Genomic DNA, 27,800 nt, shown 5'->3' with positions numbered 1-27,800 from the left:
GCTGTCCCCTCCTCAACACCTCGCTCTTTACGCTAAAGTTTTTATTGTTTAAAAAAAATACTAGTTGTGAGAAAGCCAAACTTTAGCGTAAAGAGCAAGGCGTTGAGGAGGGGACAGCCCCTTTCATATACAGAATAATTTATGTTCGTTTTAAGTTTTAACGTCGTTCCTTACTTTCAGTTAAAAAAACTTGTTTTTTTTATTTAATTTTTGAACGTTTTTGATTTAATTCAGGATTGGATTTTGGCTCACCGTACATGAAAAATTAAAACAAAATTTGCATATTAATTTTACTTTTATTTGGTTAAATGGCTTTCTCGAAACTTGTTTTATTTTATTTACGAACGTTTTTATTAGTGCTAAATATACGTAACTTACGAATTAACTTACGTAACGAACTTCTAAATTCATATATTTTTAATACATATATTAGGGGGCTCGTCCCCTAGTCAATACCTCGCTCTTTAAGCTAAAGTTCCAATTCTTTAAAAATGACCCCTTAATAACAACGGCGTTTTTTTAGAATAAATATATATTATGAAATTACTAAAAAATCTTTGGCTTAAATAGCGTGGTATTGACTACGGGGTGAACCCAATCATACACGTAATATTTTCTGTTCGTTTTAAGTTTTGATGTTACTCCTTATTTTCAGTTGGAAAACTTGTTTTTTTTATATTTAATTTCTGATCTTTTTTTTAAATAATGCTCGCAAGTCCGGCGCCCCCTTCATAGCAATGTCCCTTCCCCCATGAAAACTTCCTTCATGGAAAGATCTTTTCACGTAACCCTCGACCCGCCCCCCCCTCTACTACCGGAAAAAATCCCCCCTGAAAATGTCTGTATACTTCCTAATAACCAATACTATATGTTAACATTGGGTAAAGTTCATAACTTTCAGCCCTCCCCCCGGGGACTTCGGGGAATTAAATCATCCTAAAGGACATAGTTATCATAATTTCAACCATGCTGAACAAGTTGGCTATTTCAAAATTTTGATCAGGTGACTTTGGGAAAAAAATGAGTGTGGGAGGGGGCCTAGTTGGCCTCCATTTTTTTTGGTCACTTAAAAAGGGCACTAGAACTTTTAATTTCCGTTCCAATGAGTCCTCCCACGATATCCTAGGACCACTGGGTCGATACGATCACCCCTGAGTAAAAAAAAAAAAAATAAAAATAAAATAAACACGCATCCGATGATGGTGCGATTTTCATTAAGGTTCTATAATTTTTAGGGGGTGTTTCCCCCTTTTTTCGAAAATCAGCCAAATTTTCTCAGGCGCGTAACTTTTGATGAGCAGAACTAAACTTGATGAAAGTTATATATTTGAATTCGGCATTGAAATCTTATTCTTTTGATGTATCTATTGGTATCAAAAACCATTTTTCTACAGTTTCGGTTACTATTGAGTCGGGTCGCTCCTTACTTACAGTTCGTTACCGCGATCTGTTTGATTTGGAGGGTAAACATTTAAAGATTTGCTTGATACCAGCTGTTAATATTAAAGTATCTAAGAGATTTTGTGCCAAATTTATACTGCCAAACGCTAAAAAATTTTAGTAAAGAGAAAAGGTTTGTGGTAACTAAACATCACACACATTAATAAAGGCTCTTATTGACATGGAGGTACTTGTAATTCATTTATGTTCTTATTTTATTTTAATAGCTGATATACAAGCATTAGAATGGCCAATCCATTAAACCGATTTTTTAAAGTATTTTCTTACTGCTACAAAGTTGTTTTCTTGTTTTCTTTATGTCAGCAGCACAACCCTGAAAATCTTGCCTCGATTTACAGTACGTAAAAGAGCAAAAGAATTAGAAAAAAAAACTATGCAAAAATGTAGTATGTTTTAAAATCAGATTCTTAGAAATATTATAAACACCTGGCTTGCTGACATACTGGCCGTTAAGAAGCCAAATTCATAAAACTGCATTTTCACTCTGTGTACTGAGTTAATTTTTCTCTTTATGCTTTGATTAGAGCATCTTTTAAAAATTAGAATTAAATCTATTCTTCTCTTGTAGATCTGTATCTTTTTTTTGTGTTGTTTGGTCAAACCCGTTTTCTCTTCACCTTCGTCTTCTTAGTGTACTCCAGAATTCAGCTATGCGAGTTTTAAGGCGTGTCCACAGCCGTGTTTCAGTCAAAGAAAAGTGTGAAAAAGTTAGTGTTATACCAGAGTTTGGCTTATTCTTCTTACAGTAAATTAAAACTAATATGTCAGATTTTGAATAGTAATCTAGGACCTTTCTTTAATATTATGTGTCAGCGAGGAAACCAGGTCCACTCTAGAAACGACTTGTGTATTGAAATTTGTTGTATTTGTTATGTTTTTTTTTCTCTCTTGTGATATTTTAGTTTTTGTCTTGTCAATAAATAAATTTGTTTCTCTCTAAAAAAAATGAAAAAAAAAGAAATTCTAGAAATAGCAAAAATATTTCGCGCATTAAATAATAAACAATTGCCGAAAAGACAATTCAACAATGTTCATACTAAAATCAACTTAAGTCCAATTCCAATATTTAAACACATAAACAAACACTAAAAAGCTCTGGGTTTCTTCGAACAAATGGTTTGTGCATTAAAATATATGCTATTTTTGGATTAACTGTTTTTTATGGTTTTCTTTTCACTTACTCAGTTTTGATTCTGAACGAGTCACGTACTCCTTTGCCTACAGGGAACGGTTTTCATAGCAGCTTTTTCTTCTCTTTCCCTTCTATCTTTTTCTGCATGACATTTTCCACGGCTGGAGATTGCAATTAGGCTTATGGTTTCATCCCAGGTGGGAAGCATAATCTCTAGTATACTTTCATAGAATGAAGACGCTGATATATTTTAATGACATACCTGTAAAGTATTGTATGATAACTGGAATAATATAGACCTCGAGATAATAGTGAGAGTATCATTCAATTTGGAATATAACAAACAAATGAAGGTTTTTTATGAAAGAGAGAGACAGGAAAAGAGGGCGAGAGAACGAGAGAGAGAGAGGAAGAGATAGAGAGAGAAAGAGAAAGACAGACAGAGTAGGGGGGGGGGGGTGGTGGTAAAGCTTTCTAATTTAGTTAATTATTAAATTAGTAAAAATATATATGACGCAAATGTAAAGTTTTCAAAATACCACTTTTTAAGATAAGGATACAACTCGTGGAATGTGTAGGCTTGGAGGGAACTCGCTCAGTAACTAATGTCATGGCGTAAATTTACCGGAAAATCATTGATAGGTTTTTTCTATGAAGATCACAACGTTTAAAGCGGAAGGAGACCTTATGATTTGCTGGGTAAGCCCCTGCAAGTTTATTTTCTCAATTGAAAGACCTTGGACTTTCTTTTATCACTGTAATTGTGAAAGTTTATTTTTTTTACTTTTCTCTATTTTATTAAGACTTGTGGGCTATTTGGGACAGCCAGTCCCAGTAGATAGTTTATATCAGATTATATATTATGGTAAATGAATAAAAGTATTGTATTTTAGACGACCTCTCTACGATCTATTTTTAGCCTCTCGAACATCCCCAGTCGGTACGCCTTATTAGTTCGGTCATAGCCTAAGGCACGCTACCAAAAGTTTAATTACCTTAGGGCCAGAGTTTATCTCCCCTATAAAGGGAGAATTAAGGCATCTACGACTACAACCCCCAAATACAATAAATATAAAATTTCAGTAAATTTTAATTCCGGGGGAATTAAATTTAAACTCAAATAATTCATAAACTTGTCTAATTTTACTTGAAATTTAATTTTAGCAAAACCATTAATATTATTCTTAAGCCGCTTTGGGTCAAGTTAAAACAGAAGATGCATATGAAGAGGGTAAAAGAGTAATTGTCAGTCCTAAAGACAGAGAAAAAGAGAAACAAGTATAAATTTCAATTTGAAATCCTTCGACAAAAAAAAAGCAACATGGCCATTATTGGCCCGGAAACATAACCCTTAGGAAACCCATTGAGAGTATATGCACATAATGACCCAAAGATGGCAGCACAATAGCTTTAAACGAAATTAAGTTGTTTTAAAAGTAAAATATTGAGAATTGGGACAATTCTTCTTTAAATGGGGAGTATTGTGGTAAAGCTTTCTTATTTAGTTAATTATTAAATTAGTAAAAATATATATGTCGCAAATATAAAGTTTTCAAAATACCACTTTTTAAGATAAGGATACAAATCGTGGAATGTGTGGGCTTGGAGGGAACTTGCTCAATAACCAATTTCCTGGCTAAATGCGTCAATTTACAGGAAGAACGTGGTTAGGTTTTTCCTATATATACCCCGACTTTTGAGACTGAAGGCAGATCTTTTGACTTGCCGGGTGAACCTCTGCCCGTTTATTTTCTCATTAGAAAGACCTTGGACTTTGTTTTATCATTGTAAGTGTCTAAGTATCTTATTTTTATTTTTTGTTGTTTTATTGAGACTTGTGGGCTACTTGGGCAGCCAGTCACAGTAGACAGATTATATCCGATTATTATATGGTAAATGAATAAAAGTATTGTATTTTAGACGACCTCTCTACGATCTATTTTTAGCCTCTCGAACATCCCCAGTCGGCACGCCTCATTAGTTCGGCCATAGCCTAAGGCACGCTACCAAAAGTTTAATTACCTTAGGGCCAGAGTTTATCTCCCCTATAAAGAGAGAATAAAGGCATCTACGACTACAACCCCCAAATTTTCGTACTTCTGAGCATGAAGAGGAACTTAGAGCTAAAAAATTCTCCGATTATACTGATTCCTGAACAAACACGCTTTTAAAGTAAGGAAACATGAATAGACTTACAAATTCGCTGAATTAGCAAGGTCTAACATGTCTATCTTATTTATGAAGTCAGAAGCGAGGGGGGGGGGGGTATTTCAGCCCATGGCCCTACGTCTTGCAGTTTAGTCACATTCTCCAAAACAAAATCTGAGTGGCCACAGGTTAAAAAAGGTGATTTCTATAATTTGGAGGTGAGAGGTGGATATGAGGATGATATACGATCCCAGGATCCTGCGATTGTGTATGCCAAAATCATTGCACAATCAAACATCAACAAGGTGGAATCAGTCCATTTTTCTACTGCAATTTATCTGTGAAACCTCTTCTTTAAAGGGCTGTGTACATAACATGATTATGTAACAATTTTGATCCAATATAATATAGAGCTGTGGGGGTTCACAGCAGCGAAAATGGGGTTGAAAGGGTGGATGTTTACCATCGATAGATTATGATCCTTGATAGGGCAACACAACTAAAAATTTTGACCAAAAGAGCTATCTCCCAACTTTCTATGTCCATCCGTTCAATATGGTGAGACCTGAGAAAACAACTCATTTTAATTATACGTGGAACACATAACTATCTTTCCTCAGCCAACGCTGCCTAGTTAATTATAACAGTTTTGTTTGGTCCCTGTCTTTTAATAACAAATTTCCTAGGAAAAATTTTGAATGATAACCCAAGCTTAATTACTATTTTGATTTTTTTTTTTTTTTTTTTTTTTTTTTTTTTTTTTTTTAACTCCCATAGACAAAATATACGAAATCATAATGGAGGTGTGAGTAAAAAGAAAATAAAAATAAGGAAATTGTTTCCCAAGCGTACCGTGGCAAAGACCTGCAAGTTGTTACATAGTCTGATATAACAAACAGACTTCATAGTCAACCCCAATGTAATATTTGTCTCCAATGATTTGTCATTTGTCTCCATGATTGTCTTCGAAGTAATATTTATTTTACATTTAATATTTCAATGATCTCTCTTTTTTAAACTTTTTTGATCAAATTTACATTAAAATCGTATATTTTGTTTTCAGTAATAGATTTTATTATAAATATTCAAAAATAGATTTTGAATTTAAAGGGAGGGTCGATTGATATTGGGGAAAGGGAAAGGAAATTTAGGGGTCATAGTGTTAACCCATTCCCTTGTCCGATGTGAGGGGAAGATGATGACGAAATTCTTCATTTTTTGGGGAATTGTAAGGAATTGGCGGATCTGAGAAATGAGTGTTTTTCGTTAGTGTTGGCAGATAGAAGGTGGGTGGAAGGGAGTGTAGGATCACGAGTTAAAATAACATTAAGTAATTTGACTAAGTATGTTGATGAAGGGGTGATACATCGTGAAAGATGTACCTCTTTACAAATATTTTCTTGAAGATTCATATATAAGTGCGTTTTTTCTTTTTAATTTATTTGTGTTTATTTTTTAATTTTTATGTGTTTTTTTGTTGGTTTTGTTATGTTTATGTTCTGTTTTTTTTTCCTATGACCTGATCGCTTTTTTTTGGAAATACATGTATACATACATACATACATTAATACTAAAAGTATTAGAGTAAGATAAACCCTTGTAATTTAAGTTGCATTTCAGTTCTTTCATTTAAAAAAAATTTACACTCAAAAAGATAATGATATAAAGTCTCCTCGTCACCACAATCACAATTGGAACAATCCCTTTTATTAATTCTGCATAAAAATGAATTTAATTTACAGTGAACAGTTACAAGTTGTGTCAGTTTATAATTAGGAGTAATTTTTGTGACTTGAAGAAGGTCAGTATGATCAGTAAAAAAAACTTGGCAGAATAACTCATACCATTTCATGTATAGTTTTTTTTCGTAAGGTTTTCCAAATTTCATTTATATTATTAGAAGTAGAAAGGGAATTACCGAATATATAATTTACTTGCATTAGATGGATATATCTAAATACTTTAATATCAAGACACTATACTTTTTAATCAAAAACTGATAAGCTAGTATACCCTCGGGAAATTCTCTCCTCGACTGTGCTCCTATTTTAATTTCGGTCATATCCTACCGGTTTTGTCATTAGCCTCACTAATATCTGATAATATGATCTAGCCATCTTTTTCCAAGCTCATACAATGAATTATGACAGCAAGCTAATCACGATACGGAGCATCAGATGCATATCTGCCATCACAAAATAAAATCATGAATTCAAAACTTCGTCAGCGGTCTTTTCTCTGACTAACCAATTCAATAAACTCGTTCTCGGAGTTCTTTTTGTGATTTAATTTTTAAAACTTTTCCACAAGACAAGTTTTTCAAAGAAAAGTAAAGAGCTCCGTTAAGACAAGAATGGGCAAAAATAAAGTCAAATAATCTTCCAACCGTAAAAATACCACAAATCACTATCAATAAAAAAATGAAAGTCAAAACAAACGGAAATTACAATAAATAGCCGAGTCAAAGTAAAAACGAGCATAAATTAACATGAGTAGGGCTGATAACCCCCATGCCTTCTTAAGACCAGAACGCTGTTTATGCTTCACTGAAAAAACAAACAAACAAATGACTGTGGATTGTCAGTTTAATTGACATATACTGACATGTTTTGATAATTTTTCATTTATGAAATTAAGAAAGGGGAAAATATTTCAAGCATGTTATGTTTTCAGTATGGAGCTTTATACTTTTCTTAGAAAAATTTGTCTTTTTCATGAAAAAAAATTGTATATCTTTTCAGTTTTCTTCTATAAGAATCCATAGTACGGGATGCTATTTGTATGTTGGAGAAACTTTTTAAACAATTTTTAATCCTGACAAAAATAGTATTTGTTAATTTAATTTTATAGCTTTTGAAGTTAAAGTCTGGATACACTTACACTCCTTTTATTTATTTGAACTGTAAGAACAGAAGTAGTAAATGTAGTATCCCCAAAAGTTTCAACTTAATACCCCCAGTCATTCTCGATATATTGCTGAGGTGTCTTATTGGCAACCACTTAACACAATGCCTTTTGACTTATTTTTAGAACAACATTGTGGGGGTTGGCATGCCTAATATCCCTAAAGACATAGTCGCTGGACCGTTCTACTATGCTGAACAAAATGGATGTCTCAAAAATTGTGACTGGATACATTGGAAAATGAATGGGCTTGAGAGAAGGTCTGCTTGCCCTCCAATCTCTTGTTATTCTTAAAAAGGACACCAGACACTCGCGCTGTAATTGGAGTGCAAGGGGGAGGACTTCCCCCTTGATATCAGAGGCAACGCTGTATATTGCCTAATAGTAAATGCCATACGGCTCCAATGTTTTATTATTTATATCTTTATTTTTTTTTCCCAGAGGCACTTCATATTGAAGGGGTCGTCGTAGAAACTTCAAAGGGGGCTCATTCAGTTGGAAATTGAGAGTTCTAGTGCCCTTTTTAATAGTTGAAAATGATTGGAGAGCAACTCGCCCTCCTCCTACGCCCATCATTCCCCCAAACACATCCAATCAAAATTTTGAGATAGCCATTTTGTTCAGCGTAGTTGATTTCCAGGTAAAAAATATATTTTTGAGGAGGAAACTCCCCCACAACCCTCATGGCAATGGTTTTAAGTTATGCCCTGGGGGCATATAAGGTTTTTATAGAAGGCCTTGTCATAGAAACTTCAAAACAGACTCATTCGATAGGAAATTCAAAGGGCTATTGCCTTTTTTAATAGTCGAAAGTGATTGGAGGGCAACTAGCCTCCCCCACGCCCATCATTTCCCCAAACACATCCAATCAAAGTTTTTAGATAGCTATTTTGTTCAGCGTAGTTGATGTCCAGATAGAAAGTATGTTTTTGAGGACGACACTCCCCCAAAACCCTCAGGGCAAGGGCTTTAAGTTATGCCCTGGGGGAATATAAGGTTTTTATAGAAGGCGTTGTCGTAAAAACTTCAAAAAAGCCTCATTCGATTAAAAATTCAAAGGGCTAGTGCCCTTTTTAATAGTCGAAAATTATTGGAGGGCACCTAGCCTCCCTCCACGCCCATCATTCCCCCAAACACATCCAATCAAAATTTTGAGATAGCCATTTTGTTCAGCGTAGTTGATTTTCACATAGAAAATATTTTTTTGAGGAGGAGACAACCCTCAAGACAAGGGTTTTAAGTTATACCCTGGGGGCATATAAGGTTTTATAGAAGGTGGTGTCAGTAGAGAGGGGGGTGCTACTCCGAACAGTACCACGTGGTTTATGGATTTCTCAGTGAGAATGAAAAAACAGGAATTTTCTCACTTGGAAAAACAGGAACTTTCTCACTTGGAAAACCATAAACCACGTGGTCCTGTCACGAGTAGCACCTGTGAACTTGATTTACATAATCGCTAGGGGAAATTATTGATTCACGAAGGGGAATTTAAGAAACATTAAGGCTTCTTTAATATTTGGTCTGTGGGATAAATGTTCTTTAGGTCAGAGAGAAAAATTCATATTCTGTTTTTAAATAGGACTTCATTGATCTTTAGTGTCAGGAATTATAAATGACATCACTTGTTATCTTGGCTTTATGCGGGAGTCTAAAGAGATAGAAATTCTATTTTTAAATACGGCTTCACGGATCTTTAAGTCGGAGATATAAATTTATATTCTAACGAAACCCTTATAGTTTAGCTAGGAAAATTTATGAGATGAAGAGATTAACGTAGGAAAGGGTTTCCTAGAAATTTGAAATGCGTTAGCGCAGAGATGCCAAACAAAAGGAACACGCTGAAATTACGTTTAGGGATTATTTGGGTGAAACCGTTTTATCCATTTTATGGGATTATTTCGGCGAAACAGTTAGAGACATTTGAAAGAAGATTTTAGGAAAGGTTTTAGAAGAGAATTTGAGGGTGAAACTCTGTGGTCGTTATAATACACAAGTTCCATTTGAACAGTGTTGTGAGGTCCTCTACCCCAACCCCAAAGGGTTCCGATCCCCCCCCCCCCAACCCCGAAGGAAGCCCCCGGTAATCAAATGTCCCCCAAGCTCCCAAAGAGCCCCAGCCCCCCAAACGCCCTCCTCAGACCCTCAAAGGCCCTCCTATGGTCATCAAAGGGTCCCCGGAACCCCAAAGGGCCCCCCGCGACCCCAGAGGCCCTCTCCTCGGTCCTCAAAGGTCCCCCGGGCCCGAGAAGCGCCGCGGGCCAGGAATGCGCCGCATGTGGATGCGCCGCAGGGGGGAGCGCCGCGGGTCGGGGGAAGCGCCGCAGGGATGTGCCGCAGGAATGCGCCGCAGGGATGCGCCACAGGGATGCGCCGCAGGGATGCGCCGCAGGGGATGCGCCGCTTTTTGTTAGAGTTCTAGTTTACTTTAATTTTAGTTAAGAGTTTGATGTTTTACCTTTGAGTTTCAGTTAGAGTTCTAGTTTAGTTTTAGTTAAGTTTTTAGATTTTTTAGATTAGATTTTTTGTTTACTTTCTTGTTTTGTTTTTTTTTAGTTAATAGTTTTGAGTTTTAGCTTAGAGTCTTAGCTTAGAGTTTTTGTTAGAGTTCTAGTTTATTTTAATTTTAGTTAAGAGTTTGATGTCTTACATTTGAGTTTCAGTTAGAGTTCTAGTTTAGTTTAGTTTTAGTTAAGAATTTAGAGTTTTTAGCTTAGAGTATTAGCTTAGAGTTTTTGTTGAAGTTCTAGATTAGTTTAGTTTTAGTTAATTTTTTAGAGTTTTATCTTATAGTAGTATCTTATATTTTTTTTTAGAGTTATAGTTTATTTTAATTTTATTTTAGAGTTTAGAGTTTTAGCTTAGTCTTAGCTTAGAGTTTTTTTGTTAGAGTTCTAGTTTAGTTTAATTTTAGTTAAGAGTTTGATTTTTTTACCTTTGAGTTTCAGTTAGAGTTTTAGTTTAGTTTTAGTTAAGAGTTTGGTGTTTTACCTTAGAGTCCTAGCTTAGAGTTTTAATTTGAGTTCTAGTTTAGTTTAGTTTTAGTTAATATTTTATAATTTTAGCTTAGAGTTTTTTTTGTTATAGTTCTAGTTTAGTTTAATTTTAGACAAGAGTTTGATTTTTTTACATATGAGTTTAAGTTATAGTTCTAGTTTAGTTTTAGTTAAGAGTTTAGAGTTTTTAGCTTAGAGTTTTTGTTGAAGTTCTAGTTTAGTTTAGTTTTAGTTAATAGTTTAGAGTGTTACCTTAGAGTCTTAGCTTATAGTTTTTGTTAGAGTTCTAGTTTAGTTTAGTTTTAGTTAAGATTTTTATGTTTTACATTTGAGTTTCAGTTATAGTTCTAGTTTAGTTTAGTTTTAGTTAAGAATTTAGAGTTTTTAGCTTAGAGTCTTAGCTTAGAGTTTTTGTTTGTGTGTGTGTGTAAGTTTTTGTGTGTGTGCGAGTTTTTTTGTGTGTGCACATATCAATTCTATTTTCCTAAAATAATATAAAATTTTAGTGTTTGTATGTGTGTGTAATAAGTTTTTGTGTGTGTGTAAGTTTTATGTGTGTGTTTAAGTTTTTGTGTGTGTGTAAGTTTGTGTGTGTGTGTAAGTTTTTTTTGTGCGTGTGTTATTTTTTGGTTGTTTGTTATTTTTTTGTGTTTGTTTATTTTTTGTGTGTGTGTAAGGTTTTTGTTTGCATTTTTTTTTTTTTTTGTATTTTAGTTTTTGTGTGTGTGTAAGTTTTTGTGTGTGTGTGTAAGTTTGTGTGTGCGTGAAAGTTTTTTTTTGTGTCTGTTTATTTTTTTTTCTTTTATTAAGTTTTTGTGTGTGTGTAAGGTTTTGTGTGTGTGTGTAAGTTTTGTTTGTGTGTGTAAGTTTTTGTGTGTGTGTAAGTTTCTATGTTTGTGTAAGTTTTCGTGTGTGGGTGTATTTTTTTATGTGTGTGTTTTTTTGTTTTTTTGTGTTAGTGTGTGTTTTATTAGTTTTTGTGTGTGTGTAAGTTTTTGTTTGGGTTTAAGTTTTTGTGTGTGTAATTTTTTGTTTGTTTTCAAGTTTTTTTTTGCGTTTTAAATTTTATTTGTGTGTATTTAATTTTTTTTTGTGTTTAATTTTTTTGTTTGTGTGTAAGTTTTTGTGTGTATGTATTTTTTTTTTATTTTTTTTTGTGTTTCAGTTTTTGTGTGTGTAAGTTTTTTTGTGCATGTGTAAGTTTTTGTGTGTGTGTGTAAGTTTTTTGTGTGTATGTAAGTTTTTTGTGTGTGTAAGGTTTTTGTGTGTGTGTAAGTTTTTGTGTGTATGTAAGTCTTTGTGTGTGTGTAAGTCTTTGTGTGTGTTTAAGTTTTCTGTGTGTGTAAGTTCTTTTGTGTGTGTGTGTAAGTTTTGTGTGTGTGTAAGTTTGTGTGTGTGTGTAAGCTTTGTGTGTGTGTGTCTTGTGTGCGTGTAAGTCTTTGTGTGCGTGTAAGTTTGTGTGTGTGCGTGCGTAAGTTTTTGTGTGTGCTGTAAGTCTTTGTGTGTGTGTAAGTCTTTGTGTGTGTGCGTAAGTCTTTGTGTGTGTGTAAGTTTCTGTGTGTGTGTGTAAGTCTCTGTGTGTGTGTGTGTAAGCTTGTGTGTGTGTAAGTCTATGTGTGTGTAAGTCCTTGTGTGCGTGTAGTCTTGTGCGTGTGTCAGTGTGTGAGCTCTTGTGCGTGCAAGTCTTGTGTGCGTGTGCAAGCTCTTGTGTGTGTGTGTTCTGTGTGTGTGTAGTCCTTGTGTGCGCGTAAGCTTTTGTGCGTGCGTAAGTTCTTGTGTGTGCGTGTAGTCTTTGTGTGCGTGCAAGTTCTTGTGCGCGTGTGTGTGCGTAGCTCTGTGTGCGTGTAAGCCTTGTGTGCGCGCAGTCTCTGTGTGCGCATGTGTTTGTGCGTGCGTGTGTTCGTGCGTGCGTAAGTCTTGTGTGCGTGTGTAAGTTTATGTGTGTGCGTAAGCTGTGTGTGCGTAGTGCTGTGTGCGCAAGTCTGTGTGCGTGCGCAAGTTCTTGTGTGTGCGCAAGTTTTTGTGTGTGTGTGCTTTGTGTGTGTGCAAGTTTTGTGTGTGTGTGTAAGTTTTGTGTGTGTGTAGTTTTTGTGTGTGTGTAAGTTTTTGTGTGTGTGTAAGTTTTTGTGTGTGTGTAAGTTTTTGTGTGTGTGTTTTTGTGTGTGTGTGTAGTGTGTGTGTGTGTCTTGTGTGTGTGTGTGTGTGTGTGTGTGTGTGTAAGTTTGTGTGTGTGTGTGTGGTTTATGTGTGTGTGTAGTTTTGTGTGTGTGTGCTTTTGTGTGTGTGTAGTTTGTGTGTGTTTGTGTTTTTTTGTGTGTGTGTGTTTGTTTGTGTGTGTAAGTTTTTTTGTTTGTGTTTGTGTTTTTTTTTGTTAGTTTTTGTGTGTGTGTTTGTTTTTTTGGGGTTTTTTTATTTTGTGTTGGAGTAAGTTTTTGTGTGTGTGTAAGTTTTTGTGTGTGTGTAAGTTTTTGTGTATTTGTAAGTTTTTGTGTGTGTGTGTTTTTGTGTGTGTGTAAGTTTGTGTGTGCGTGTGTTTTGTGTGTGTGTAAGTTTTTGTGTGTGTATAAGTTTTTTTTGTGTGTAAGTTTTTGTGTGTGTGTGTGTAAGCTTTTGTGTGTGTGTGAGTTTTTGTGTGTGTACCCATATCAATTCTATTTTCATAAAATAATATAAAAATTTTCACTTCAATTCAGATTTTTCTCAAACAGATGAAAGAATTTAAAATACTGTTCTAAATTATTCATAGAAGATAGAAAAGTTCAAGTTCTCTTATGAATTTTAACAAATAACATAATTAAATTCTAATTTATCAAGATAAAATAAAAAGCTTCCACTTCATTTTTAAGTTCACCAAGACATGAAAAATTTAAAGTTCACTTCTAAATTTTTTCGTAGAAGATAGGAAAAGTAATACTATGATTATGAATATTTTCCATGAAGATAAAAAGTTTCACTTTAATTCTAAATTTTCTTAAATTCAATTCCAACCTTTCTCAGAGAGATGAAAAAATTTAAAGTTCTGTTCCAAATATTTTCCCGGAAGAAGAAAAGTTCAACTTCGATTCTGAATTTTCTCAATGAAAATGAAATAAGTTATTGATCAATTTTATTTTTCCAAAATAATATAAAAATTTCCACTTCAGTTCAGATTTTTCTCAAAGAGATGAAAAAAATTAAAATACTGTTCAAAATTTTTCATATAAGATAGAAAAGTTCAAGTTCTCTTATGAATTTTACAAAAGAACACAATTCAATTCTAATTTATCAATAGAAAATAAAAAGCTTCCACGGATTATTTTCCATGAAGATAAAAAGTTTCACTTTAATTCTAAATTTTTTTAAATTCAGTTCCATCCGTTCTCAAAGAGATAAATTTTAAGTTTTTGTTCCAAATATTTTCCCGGAAGAAGAAAAGTTCAACTTCGATTCTGAATTTTCGCAATGAAAATGAAATAAGTTATTGATAAATTCTATTTTCACAAAATAATATAAAATTTCCCACTTCAATTCAGATTTTTCTCAAAGAGATGAAAAAATTTAAAATACTGTTCCAAATTTTTCTTACAAGATAGAAAAGTTCAAGTTCTCATCTGAATTTTACCAAAGAACATAATTCAATTCTAATTTCTCCAGAGAAAATAAAAAGCTTCCACTTCAGTTTAAGTTGACCAAGACATAAAAAATTTAAATTTCAGTTCTAAATTTTTCCGTAGAAAATAGGAAAAGTTATACTATGATTGTGATTATTTTCTGTGAAGATGAAAAGTTTCACTTTAATTCTAAATTTTCTCAAATTCAGTTTTAACTTTTCACATAGAGATGAAAAAATTTAAAGTTCTGTTCCAAATTTTTCATTGAAGATAGTAAAAGTTATACTTTGATCGTGAATATTCAAGTTCTCTCTGAATTTTACCAAAGAACATAATTCAATTCTAATTTCTCCAGAGAAAATAAAAGTTTCCACTTCAGTTTTAAGTTCACCAAGACATAAAAAATTTAAAGTTCAGTTCTAAATTTTTCCGTAGAAGGTATGAAAAGTTATACTATGATTGTAATTATTTTCTATGAAGATAAAAAGTTTCACTTTAATTCTAAATTTTCTTAAATTCAATTCCGACTTTTCTCAATGAGATGAAAAAATTTAAAGTTCTGTTCCAAATATTTTCCTGAAGAAGAAAAGTTCAACTTCGATTCTGAATTTTTTTCAATGAAAATGAAATAAGTTATTGATCAATTATATTTCCTAAAAATAATATACAAATTTTTCAATTCAGTTCAGATTTTTTTCAGATTATAAAATTTTTAAATAATGTTCCAAATTTTTTATAGAAGATAGAAAAGTTCAAGTTTTCATCTGAATTTTACAAAAGAACATAATTCAGTTCTAATTTCTCCAGAGAAAATAAAAAGCTTCCACTGATTCTAGAAGATAGGAAAAGCTATACTATGATTGTGATTATTTACCATGAAGATAAAAAGTTTCACTTCAATTTTAAATTTTCTCAAAGAAGTGAAGAAAGTTCAACTTCGATTCTGAATTTTCGCAATGAAAATGAAATAAGTTATTGATCAATTCTATTTCCCCAAAATAATATAAAATTTTCCACTTCAGTTCAGATTTTTCTCAAACAGATGAAAAATTTTAAATACAGTTCCAAATTTTTTCATAGAAGATAGAAAAGTTCAAGTTCTCTTCTGAATTTTACCAAAGAACATAATTCAATTCTAATTTCTCCAGAGAAAATAAAAGCTTCCACGTCAGTTTTAAGTTCACCAAGACATAAAAATTTAAAGTTCAGTTCTAAATTTTTCCATAGAAGATAAGAAAAGTTATACTATGATTTTGATTATTTTCATGAAGATAAAAAGTTTCACTTTAATTCTAAATTTTCTTAAATTCAATTCCTGACCTTCTCAAAGAGATGAAAAAATTTAAAGTTCTGTTCCAAATATTTTTCCGGAAGAAGAAAAGTTCAATTTCGATTCTGAATTTTCTCAATGAAAATGAAATAAGTTATTGATCAATTCTATTTTCCTAAAATAATATAAAATTTTCCACTTCAATTCAGACTTTTCTCAAAGAGATGAAAAATTTAAAATATTGTTCCAAATTTTTCATAGAAGATAGGAAAAGTTATACTTTGATTGTGAATATTCTTCATGAAGATATGGAAATCCACTTGAATTCTGAGTTTTCTCGAAGAAGTGCAAAATGTACAAGTTCTCTTTTGAATTTTTTTAGAGCAGAGAAAAAAAGTTAGATCAATTCTGAAATTTACAAATGAAAATGAAAAGCTTCCATTTCAGTTCCTAATTTCTCAAAGACATAAGAAATTTAAAGTTCAATTCTAAATTTTTCCATAGAAGATAAGAATCGCTATACAATGATTGTGATTATTTACCATGAAGATAAAAAGTTTCACTTTATTTATAATTTTTCTTAAATTCAGTTCATTCATCTAACCACCAAAAACAATAGGTTAGGTTAGGTATAAATAAATATTAATAAATAATTAGAAACATTTCTCCCTGTTTAAGTTAGGTTAGGTTAGGTAAACTTATCACGAGCGATCATGATAAGCTAACCTAACCTAACTTAAACATGGTAAAAAGATTAAATTAGGTTAGGTTAGGCTAGATTAAGTTAGGTTAGGTTAGGTTAGGCTAGGTTAGCCTACGTACGCGCGCGTACGTAGGCTAACCTAACCTAACCTAACTTAACCTAACCTAACTTAATCTAGCCTAACCTAACCTAATTTAATCTTTTTACCATGTTTAAGTTAGGTTAGGTTAGCTTATCATGAGCGCTCGTGATAAGTTTACCTAACCTAACCTAACTTAAACATGGACAAATGTTTCTAATTATTTATTAATATTTATTTATACCTAACCTAACCTAACCTAATGTTTTTGGTGGTTAGATGAATGAACTGAATTTAAGAAAAATCAGAAATAAAGTGAAACTTTTTATATTCAAGGTAAATAATCACAATCATAGTATAGCCATTCCTATCTTGTTAGTAAAAATCTTTAATTGAACTTTAAATTTCTTATGTCTTTGATAAATTGTGAACTTAAATGTAAGCTTTTTTATTTTCAATTGTAATTTGTAGAAATAAGCAAACAGTGTTGGTTCTTTTTACTGAAAATTATGATGGAAACTTGTACACTTTGCACTTCTTCGAGAAACCTCAGAATTAAGTTGGAGCTTCATATCTTCATGACGAATATTCACAATCAAAGTATAACTTTTCCTATCTTCTTTGAAAAATTTGGAACAATGTTTTAAATTTTTTCATCTCATTGAGAAAAATCTGAATTGAAGTGGAAAATTTTATATTATTTTAGGAAAATGGAATTGATCAATAACTTATTTCATTTTCATTGAGAAAATTCAGAATCGAAATTGAACTTTTCTTCTTCCGGGAAAATATTTGGAACAGAACTTTAAATTTTTTCATCTCTTTGAGAAAGGTCGGAATTGAATTTAAGAAAATTTAGAATTAAAGTGAAATTTTTCATCTTCATGAAAATAATCAAAATCATAGTATAACTTTTCTTGTCTTCTATGGAAAAATTTATAAGTGAACTTTAAATTTCTTATTTCTTGGTGAACTTAAAAATGACGTGTAAGCTTTTTATTTTCTCTGAAGGCAATAGAATTGAATTATAATTTTTGGTATAATTCAGAAGAGAATTTGAACTTTTCTATCTTATATGAAAAAATTTGGAACTGTATTTAAAATTTTTTCATATGTTTGAGAAAAATCTGAACTGAAGTGGAAAATTTTTATATTATTTTGGGGAAATAGAATTAATCAATAACTTATTTCCTTTTCATTGCGAAAATTCAGAATCGAAGTTGAACTTTTCTTCACTTCTTTGAGAAAATTTAAAATTGAAGTGAAACTTTTTGTCTTCATAGAAAATAATCACAATCATAGTATAACTTTTCTTATCTTCTATGGAAATTTTTTTTATCTTCATGGAAAATAATCCGTGGAAGTTTTTTATTTTCTCTTTTTAAATTAGAACTGAATTGTTTTTTATGGTAAATTACGAAGAGAACTTAAACTTTTCTATCTTCTGTGAAAAATTTGTATCAGCATCGAAAAATCCTTTATCTCTGAGAAATATATGAAATAAAGTAGACAATTTTTATATTATTTTGATGAAATGAAATTGATATGTAACTTATTTCACTTTTATTGAGAAAATTCAGAATCGAAGTTGAACTTTTCTTCTTCCGGGAAAATATTTGGAACTGAACTTTAAATTTTTTCATCTCATTGAGAAAAGTTGGAATTGAATTTAAGAAAATTAGAATTAAAGTGAAACCTTTTATCTTCATAGAAAATAATCAAAATCATAGTATAACTTTTCCTATCTTCTATGGAAAAATTTTGAACTGAACTTTAAATTTTTTATTTCTTGGTGAACTTAAAACTGAAGTGGAAGCTTTTTGTTTTCTTTGAGGAAATTCGAATTTAATTATGTTCTTTGGTAAAATTAAGAAGAGAACTTGAATATTAACGATCAAAGTATAACTTTTCCTATCTTCAATGAAAAATTTGGAACAGAACTTTAAATTTTTTTATCTCTATGTGAAAAGTCGGAACTGAATTTAAGAAAATTTAGAATTAAAGTGAAACTTTTCATCTTCACGGAAAATAATCACAATCATAGTATAACTTTTCCTATCTTCTACGGAAAAATTTAGAACTGAACTTTAAATTTTTTATGTCTTGGTCAACTTAAACTGAAGTGGAAGCTTTTTATTTTCTCTGGTGAAATTATATTGAATTATGTTCTTTGGTAAAATTCAGAAGAGAACTTGAACTTTTCTATCTTGTAAGAAAAATTTGGAACAGTATTTTAAATTTTTTCATCTCTTTGAGAAAAATCAGACTTGAAATGTAAAATTTTATATTATTTTAGGAAAATAGAAGTGATCACTAAATTATTTCATTTTCATTGAGAAAATTCCGATTCGAAGTTTAACTTTTCTTCTTCCGGGAAAATATTTGGAACAGAACTTTAAATTTTTTCATCTCTTCGAGAAAGGTCGGAATTGAATTTAAGAAAAGTTAGAATTAAAGTGAAACTTTTTATCTTCATGGAAAATAATCTGTGTAAGCTTTTTATTTTCTTTTGAGAAATTAGAATTGAATTGTATTCTTTGGTAAAATTCAGAAGAGAACTTGAACTTTTCTATCTTCTATGAAAAATTTGGAAGAGCATTTTAAATTTTTTCATCTCTTTGAGAAAATCTGTACTGAAGTGGAAAATTTTTATATTATTTTGAGAAAATAGAATTGATCAATAACTTATTTCATTTTCATTGAGAAAATTCGGAATTGAAGTTGAACTTTTCTTCTCCTGGGAAAATATTTTAAACAGAAATTTAAATGTTTTCATCTCTTTGAGAAAGGTCGGAATTGAATTTAAGAAAATTTAGAATTAAAGTGAAACTTTTTATCTTCGTGGAAAATAATCAGAATCATAGTATAACTTTTCCTATCTTCTACGGAAAAATTTAGAAGTGAACTTTAAATTTTTCATGTCTTGGTGAACTTAAAACTGAAGTGGAAGCTTTTTATTTTCTCTTGAGAAATTAGAATTGAATTATGTTCGTTGGTAAAATTCAGAAGAGAACTTGAACTTTTCTATCTTCTATGAAAAATTTAGAACAGTATTTTAAATTATTTCATCTGTTTGAGAAAAATCTGAATTGAAGTGGAAATTTTTATATTATCTTAGGAAAATAGAATTGATATGGGTACACACACATAAACTTACACACACACAAAAGCTTACACACACACACACACAAACTTACACACACACAAATATTTACACACACACAAAAACTTACACACACACAAAAACATACACGCACACAAAATCTTACACACACACAATAACTTACACACACACACATAAAATAACACACACACACAAAAACTAACACACACATAAAAAATTACAAACACAAAAAAAATTACATAAAAACAAAAACTTACAAACAAAAAAAAAACTTACACACACACAAAAACTGAAACAAACAAAAAAAATTAAAAAAACAAAAAAAATTACACCCACACACAAAAAATTAAAAAAACAAAAAAACTTACACACACACAAAAACATACACACACACAAAAACTTAGACACACACAAAAAATAACAAACACACAAAAACATAAACACACACACAAAAACTAACACACACACAAAAAAAAAATGACACACAAAAAAAAACTAAAACACAAAAATAAACTTAAACACACAAAAAAAAACTTACAAACACACAAAAACTTACAAACACACAAAAAATTACACACACAAAAAAACTTACACCCACACAAAAAACTTACACACAAACAAAAACTTACACACACAAAAAAAAAACTTACACAAACACAAAATATTACAAACAAACAAAAAATTAAACAAACACAAAAAATTAAAATAAAACAAAAAAAATTACTCAAACACACACAAAAACTTACACACACATACATAAAAACTTACACACACACAAAAAATTACACACACACACAAAACTTACACACACACAAAAGCTTACACACACACAAAAACTTACACACACACACAAACTTACACACACACACAAAATCTTACACACACACCCACAAAAACTTACACACACACAAAAGCTTACACACACACAAAAACTTACACACACACAAAAAAAATTTACACGCACACAAAAACTTACACACACATAAAAACTTACAAACACACAAAAAACTTACACACACACAAAAACTTACACACACAAAAAAAACTTACACACACACAAAAACTTAAAAACACAAACAAACTTAAACACACACAAAAAATTACACACACACAAAAACTTACACACACACACGAAACTTACACACACAAAAACTTACACACACACAAAAAAACTTACACACACACAAAACTTACACACACACAAAAACTTACACACACATAAAATTACACACACACAATTACTTAAACACACACACACAAACATAAACTTACAAACACAAACAAAAACTTAAACACAAAAAAAAAATTACACACACACAAAAACTTACACACACACACAAAAACTTACACACACACACAAAAACTTACTCACACACAAAAACTTACACACACAAAAAAACTAACACACACACGAAAAATTACACACACATAAAAACTTACACTCACACAAAAACTAACACACACACATAAAATTAAACACACACACAAAAAATTACACACACACACACAAAATTACACACACAAAAAAAATTACACACACACAAAAAAAAAACTAACACACACAAAAAAACTAACACACACAAAAAAACTTAAACAAACAAAAAAAATTACAAACACAGAAAAACTTATACACACACAAAAACCTTAAACACACAAAAAAATTAAAAACACACAAAAAACTAACAAACACACACAAAAACTTACACATGCACAAAAAAACTTACACACACACAAAAACTTACACACACAAAAACTTAAACACACAATACATAAACAAAAAAACTTACATACAAACAAAAAAATTACACACACAAAAAACTTACATACACACACAAAAACTTACACACTCACAAAAAAACTTACACACACACAAAAACATAAAAACACACAAACTTAAACACACACAAAAAATTACACAAACATACAAAATAAATACACACACACTTACACACACAAAAAAACTTAAACACACATAAAAAATTACACCCATACACAAAAAATTAAACACACATAAAAGATAAAAAACACAAAAAAAATTACACACACAAAAAAAAACTTACACACACACACACAAAAGATTAAACACAAATAAAAACTAACACAAACACAAAAAATTAAACACACACAAAAAAAAACTAACACACACACAAAAAATTACACACACACACAACAAATAAAAAAAGAAAATAAAATAAAATCCAAAAAAAAAATTAAATACAAACAAAAAACTAAAAAACACAATAAACTAAAAAAAAAAAAAAAAACTTACACGCACACAAAAACTTACACACGCACAAAAAAAACTTACACACACACACAAACTTACACACACAAAAACTTACACACACACATAAAACTTACACACACACAAAAACTTATTACACACACATACACACACGAAAATTTTATATTATTTTAGGAAAATAGAATTGATATGTGCACACATAAAAAAACTCGCACACACACAAAAACTTACACACACACACAAACAAAAACTCTAAGCTAAGACTCTAAGATAAAAACTCTAAATTATTAAATAAAACTAAAATAAAATATAAATATAAATTAAAATAATATTTAAAAAATAAAAATATTAAATAAAATTAAAATAAACTATAACTCTAACAAAAACTAAAAGCTAAGACTCTAATCTAAAACTCTAAACTATTAACTAAAACTAAACTAAACTAGAACTTCAATAAAAACTCTAAGCTAAAAACTCTAAACTCTTAACTAAAACTAAACTAGAACTCTAACTGAAACTCATAGGTAAAAAAAATCAAACTCTTAACTAAAATTAAACTAAACTAGAACTCTAACAAAAAAACTTTAAGCTAAAACTCTAAAATCTTAACTAAAAATAAACTATACTAGAACTCAAATTAAAACTCTAAGCTAAGACTCTAAGGTAAAAAACCAAACTCTTAACTAAAATTAAACTAAAACTATAACTGAAACCCAAAGTTAAAAAAATAAAACTCTTAACTAAAATTAAACTAAACTAGAACTATAACAAAAAACTCTAAGCTAAGACTAAGCTAAAACTCTAAACTCTAAAATAAAATTAAACTAAACTAGAACTCTAACAAAAACTCTAAGCTACGACTCTAAGCTAAAACTCTAAATTATTAACTAAACTAAACTAGAACTTCATCAAAAACTCTAAGCTAAGACTCTAAGCTAAAATCTCTAAATTCTTAACTAAAACTAAACTAAACTAGAACTCTAACTGAAACTCAAAGGTAAGACATCAAACTCTTAACTAAAATTAAACTAAACTAGAACTCTAACAAAAACTCTAAGCTAAGACTCTAAGCTAAAACTCTAAACTATTAACTAAAACTAAACTAAACTAGAACTTCAACAAAAACACTAAGCTAAAAACTCTAAACTCTTAACAAAAACTAAACAAGAACTCTAACACTGAAACTCAAAGGTAAAACATCAAACTCTTAACTAAAATTAAAGTAAACTAGAACTCTAACAAAAAGCGGTGCATCCCTGTGGCGCATCCCTGTGGCGCACTCCTGCGGCGCATCCCTGCGGCGAATCCCTGCGGCGCATCCCCCGACCCCCGGCGCATCCCCATGCGGCGCATCCCCCTGCGGCGCATCTCCATGCGGCGCATCCCCATGCGGCGCATCCCCATGCGGCGCATTCCTGCCCCGCGGCACTTCTCGGGCCCGGGGGACCTTTGAGGACCGGGGGAGGGCCTTTGGGGTCCGGGGGGGGGGCCCTTTGGGGGTCCGGGGGCCCTTTGAAGACCAGAGGAGGCCCTTTGAGGGTCTGAGGAGGGCGTTTGGGGGGCCGGGGGCCCTTTGTGAGCTTGGGAGACCTTTGAGTACCGGGGGCTTCCTTCGGGGTTGGGGTGGGGGGGGATCGGAACCCTTTGGGGTTGGGGTAGAGGACCTCACAACACTGTTCAAATGGAACTTGTGTATTATAACGACCACAGAGTTTCACCCTCAAATTCTCTTCTAAAACCTTTCCTAAAATCTTCTTTCAAATGTCTCTAACTGTTTCGCCGAAATAATCCCATAAAATGGATAAAACGGTTTCGCCCAAATAATCCCTAAATGTAATTTCAGCGTATTCCTTTTGTTTGGCATCTCTGCGCTAACGCATTTCAAATTTCTAGGAAACCCTTTCCTACGTTAATCTCTTCATCTCATAAATTTTCCTAGCTAAACTATTAGGGTTTCGTTAGAATATCAATTTATCTCTCCGACTTAAAGCTCCGTGAAGCCGTATTTAAAAATAGAATTTCTATCTCTTTAGACTCCCGCATAATTCCAAGATAACAAGTGATGTCATTTATAATTCCTGACACTAAAGATCAATGAAGCCCTATTTAAAAACAGAATATTAATTTTTCTCTCTGACCTAAAGAACGTTTATCCCACAGACCTAAGATTAAAGAAGCCTTAATGTTTCTTAATTTCCCCTTCGTGAATCAATAATTTCCCCTAGCGATAATGTAAATCAAGTTCACAGGTGCTACTCGTGACAGGACCACGTGGTTTTTTGTTTTGGAAGTGAGAAAGTTCCATTTTTTCCAAGTGAGAAAATTCCTGTTTTTTCATTCTCACTGAGAAAACTATAAACCACGTGGTACTGTTCGGAGTAGCACCCCCCTCTCTACTGGCGTTGTCGTAGAAACTTCAAAAAAGAATCATTCGATTGGAAATTCAAAGAGCTAGTGCACTTTTTAATAGTCGAAAGTGATTTGAGGGCAACTAACCCCCCTCTCACACCCATCTTTTCCCCTAACACACCCACTCAAAATTTTGAGACAGCCATTTTATTAAACGTAGTTTTAAGTTCTGGAAATTAGGTCTTTGAGGGTGACAAATCCCCCACAGCCCTCAGGTCAAGGGTTGTAATTTAAGGATTGTCCGAATCCTTCACATTATTTCTTATGGAAGGTGTGCTCGTATAAACTTTAGAGAGAGCTCATTTGATTGGAAATTGAAAGTTCTTGTTCACTTTTAAAGCGTCAAAAGAGATTGGAGGGCAACTAGCCCTCCAGAATTATATTACACGTTTATATTAATATATATACACGTTATATGTACACGTTTATATTAATTATATAAACGAATTATATTACAAATGTTTTCTATTGTACTTAATATTGAAAATAAATATTAAAATTACAGTAAAATTTTGAACTGATGAGCTTTCACAAATTAATGTCATTATACATCAAATATTCAGTTTAATTTATTAGTTCTTTCCAAGATTGGTCAAGACAAATATAGTTTCACTACAAACAAAATTTGGATACTGCCCCCTTCTTTAACTGTAAAAACCCAAAGCCTTCTGCGTCATTGGTGCTTCACTGAAAACGAATTACTCGTATATTACATATTTATTCTTTTCCAGTTCTTACAGCATTGAAAATAAAAATAAAAATTACAGGGAAAACAAATCTTGAACTGATGGATCTTTCAGCAATTAATATCATTATATATCTAATATTCAGTTTGATTTTGTTTATACTTTCCAAGACTGTTCAGGACTCATATAGTTTTCAGTAAGGCGCCAATGACGCAGTAGGTTTTAGGTTAGGCTTCTGCAGTGAGGCGATACCCAAACTCTTGTTTGTAGTTATTTTTATTCGATTCAAACTTGATTTGCATATTCAATTTACGTTTCACTCGTTTTAAGATTTATTTATTCATTTACATTAATATATATTGCATGTTTGTTCGCATTGATTGTTTATTTAATTTCTGTTCCTTTTAAGTTTCATTTATACTTTAATAGCAAACTATTTTTTTCCGTCTTAAGCTTGATTTTCATATTCAATCTAAGCATCATCCGCTTTAAGATCTATTTATTCATTTACATTACTACTTGTTTTATGTTTTTTGCTATGATTGTCTATTTAATTTCTGTTCGTTTTGGGTTTCATTTATTCTTTAATAGTAATTTCTAGTCGTTTTGAGTTTGAATTTTAACAGGTACTTGTATCTCCTGAGCTTAAGTTTAAAATGGTCTATACTTTCTTTGAAAAACTTATTTTTAGGAAAGTTTTTTTTAATTAATATCTAGTAAAAGCCTTTAAACAAGTAAAAACAAAGTGAAAACATTTAAAATATATTTTGGTTTCAGTAAAATGAAAATTATGTTCTGGTCTTAGAATGCATTGGGGTTGTCAGCCCCACTCATGTTAATTTTTGCTCCTTCTGAATTTGACTTTGTTATTTATTGTATGATTTAAATAAACAAAAAACTTTATGGAATATCTGATAAGAAAATAAATGTTTCTGGTCAACATTGACCGCGTTGACTTTCTCTTATAGGTGCGATGCCGGGGACTAGTGGTAATTGTAGTAGCATTGGTAAAATAGAAATATTCTCTTTTTGATCATGCCCCTTATCATTTCTTGAAAGTTCCAAACTGATATACCAAGTCATTCATGACTGACGCCCTTTTGACAATCCGTATACACATAACTTGCTTTGATTTATTTCAGCAACCTCCTCAACATTCTCTGAAAGGCTCACCTACTTTCCTTTCGTGTTTTTGGTAAATGAAGTTCATATATGAACACCTTTCTCAGTAACATGTACTATATGTAAGCAATGAACGAATAGCCAAACTTACAGGCCTTAACCTGAGGACTGTGGGGAGGTTGGCATCCCCAAAGACATAATTACTGGACCTTTCAATAATTCTGAAAAAAAATCGTTCTCTTAAAATTTTGATTGGATGTGTTTTGGAGAAGGCTGGTTGTCTCTTAAAGTTTTGAATCTTAAAAGGGGGACTAGATCTTCCAACTTCCAATCGAATGAGCCCCATCAGATCCGAAGTCTATAGAACCATTCGTTCCATAAGAACTTTATATGCCCGGGAAATAACTTACAACCCTTGCACCTGGGCTCTGGAGGGTTGTGCCCACCTTGAAGCCATTGTTATCAGTAGAAATGGGGGTACCAGCCCCACGACTCACCCCTAATGCCATCTACAATTTAGTCTAACTCTGTCAGTACACCAAATAAGGGCATAGCCTCCCTAGGGAGAACACGTGGCTAATGGAGTCAATGACTTCTTTTTCCAAGGTCGATTTATTTGTTGTTGTTGTTGTAAGTGCACGCTCTCAGCGAATGTCAAGGTCGATGTTGTTGTTGTTGTAAGTGTACGCTCTCAGCGAATGTCAAGGTCGATTTATTTGATGTTGTTGTTCAAGCCAAATGTTATGAGTTTCCCGGAAACAGTTAGATCACATGTTTCCTTCTCAGCCAATCAGGGAGTCGGTTACATCCTCCTTCTCAACCAATCAGAGGCCTGCTTACATATAATTTTACCCATTACATAACAATTCGCCCTTGAGATTTCGTATTTAACGGACATGCAATGTGATTCAATTATCAGAAAGTATTTTGACACCGTGTAAACATCTAAAATGGATAATATTGATGAATTAGAAGCCTTGGCAACTACAATTTACCATGTAAGTTCCATTTTAGTACATTTTCAAATAAAATTATTTTCCTTGGACATCCTCCAGTATATTCAGCTAAAATGTAAATTTATTCCTTTACCCCAACCCCCCCCCCAAACCATCCAAACATTATTATAATCAATGGAAAACATAAAATATATTTTTTTTACCCTCCCGCCATTGTTTTACAATCCCAAATTCTCGCAAAAAGAAATACCATTTCGTTAAATTCCTTCCTTCTATATTTCCAGCTAAAGCGACCATTGACTTCTGTCAATTTTTAATGAAAATGCCGCTCTGTTTGACATAATGCTCTACGCGAGGATAAAATTAGCTGTCACCCCTTTTCCTATGTGTTTACGAGCGCGGCAGCCAAAGTCAAAAGGAACTGTTTCTCCGTCAAAATTAAATACGTAAAATATTTTCTTTTACCCTCAAAACCTAACCCCCCCCCCCACACTGTTTTACAACAAAACTCTCGCAAAAAGAAATAATTATCCTTTCGTTAAATTTATGCAATTTTAAGTGTTCTATATCCTAGCTAAAAGCGACAATTGACTTCTGTCAATTTTTAATGAAAATGCCGCTCTGGTTTTGACATAATGCTCTACGCGAGGTTAAAATTAGCTGTCACCCCTTTTCATACGTGTTTACGAGCGCGGCAGCCAAAGTCAAAAGGAACTGTTTCTCCGTCAAAATTAAATACATAAAATATGTTCTTTTTACCCTCAAAACCTAACCCTCCCCCACTGTTTTTACAACGGTAATAATTGCGATAGAAATTATTCTTTTTTCGTTAAATTTATACAATTTTAAGCATTCTATATCCTAGCTAAAAGCGACCATTGACTTCTGTCAATTTTTAATGAAAATGCCGCTCTGGTTTTGACATAATGCTCTACGCGAGGTTAAAATTAGCTGTCACCCTTTTTAAAGCACTTTCTG

At 32.1% G+C, this 27,800-nt stretch overlaps 1 protein-coding gene across 3 annotated transcripts in view; it reads right to left on the bottom strand.

Annotated features, from left to right (window-relative positions):
* Nucleotides 1-27,800, bottom strand: part of LOC148953165 (5-hydroxytryptamine receptor 1-like) — a 259,896-nt gene that overhangs the window by 53,490 nt on the left and 178,606 nt on the right. For all 3 annotated transcript variants that reach the window (XM_089087561.1, XM_089087560.1, XM_089087559.1), the window contains exon 2: nt 2,643-2,855. The gene's annotated coding sequence lies outside the window, so the exon portion shown is untranslated. The remainder of the gene's footprint in view (nt 1-2,642; nt 2,856-27,800) is intronic.

Source organism: Artemia sp. Qi Xiang Cuo, chromosome 4 (genome assembly GCF_049724085.1).
Source record: "Artemia sp. Qi Xiang Cuo chromosome 4, ASM4972408v1, whole genome shotgun sequence".
NCBI lineage: Eukaryota > Metazoa > Arthropoda > Branchiopoda > Anostraca > Artemiidae > Artemia > Artemia sp. Qi Xiang Cuo.
This window is presented reverse-complemented; position numbering and strand designations above follow the sequence as displayed.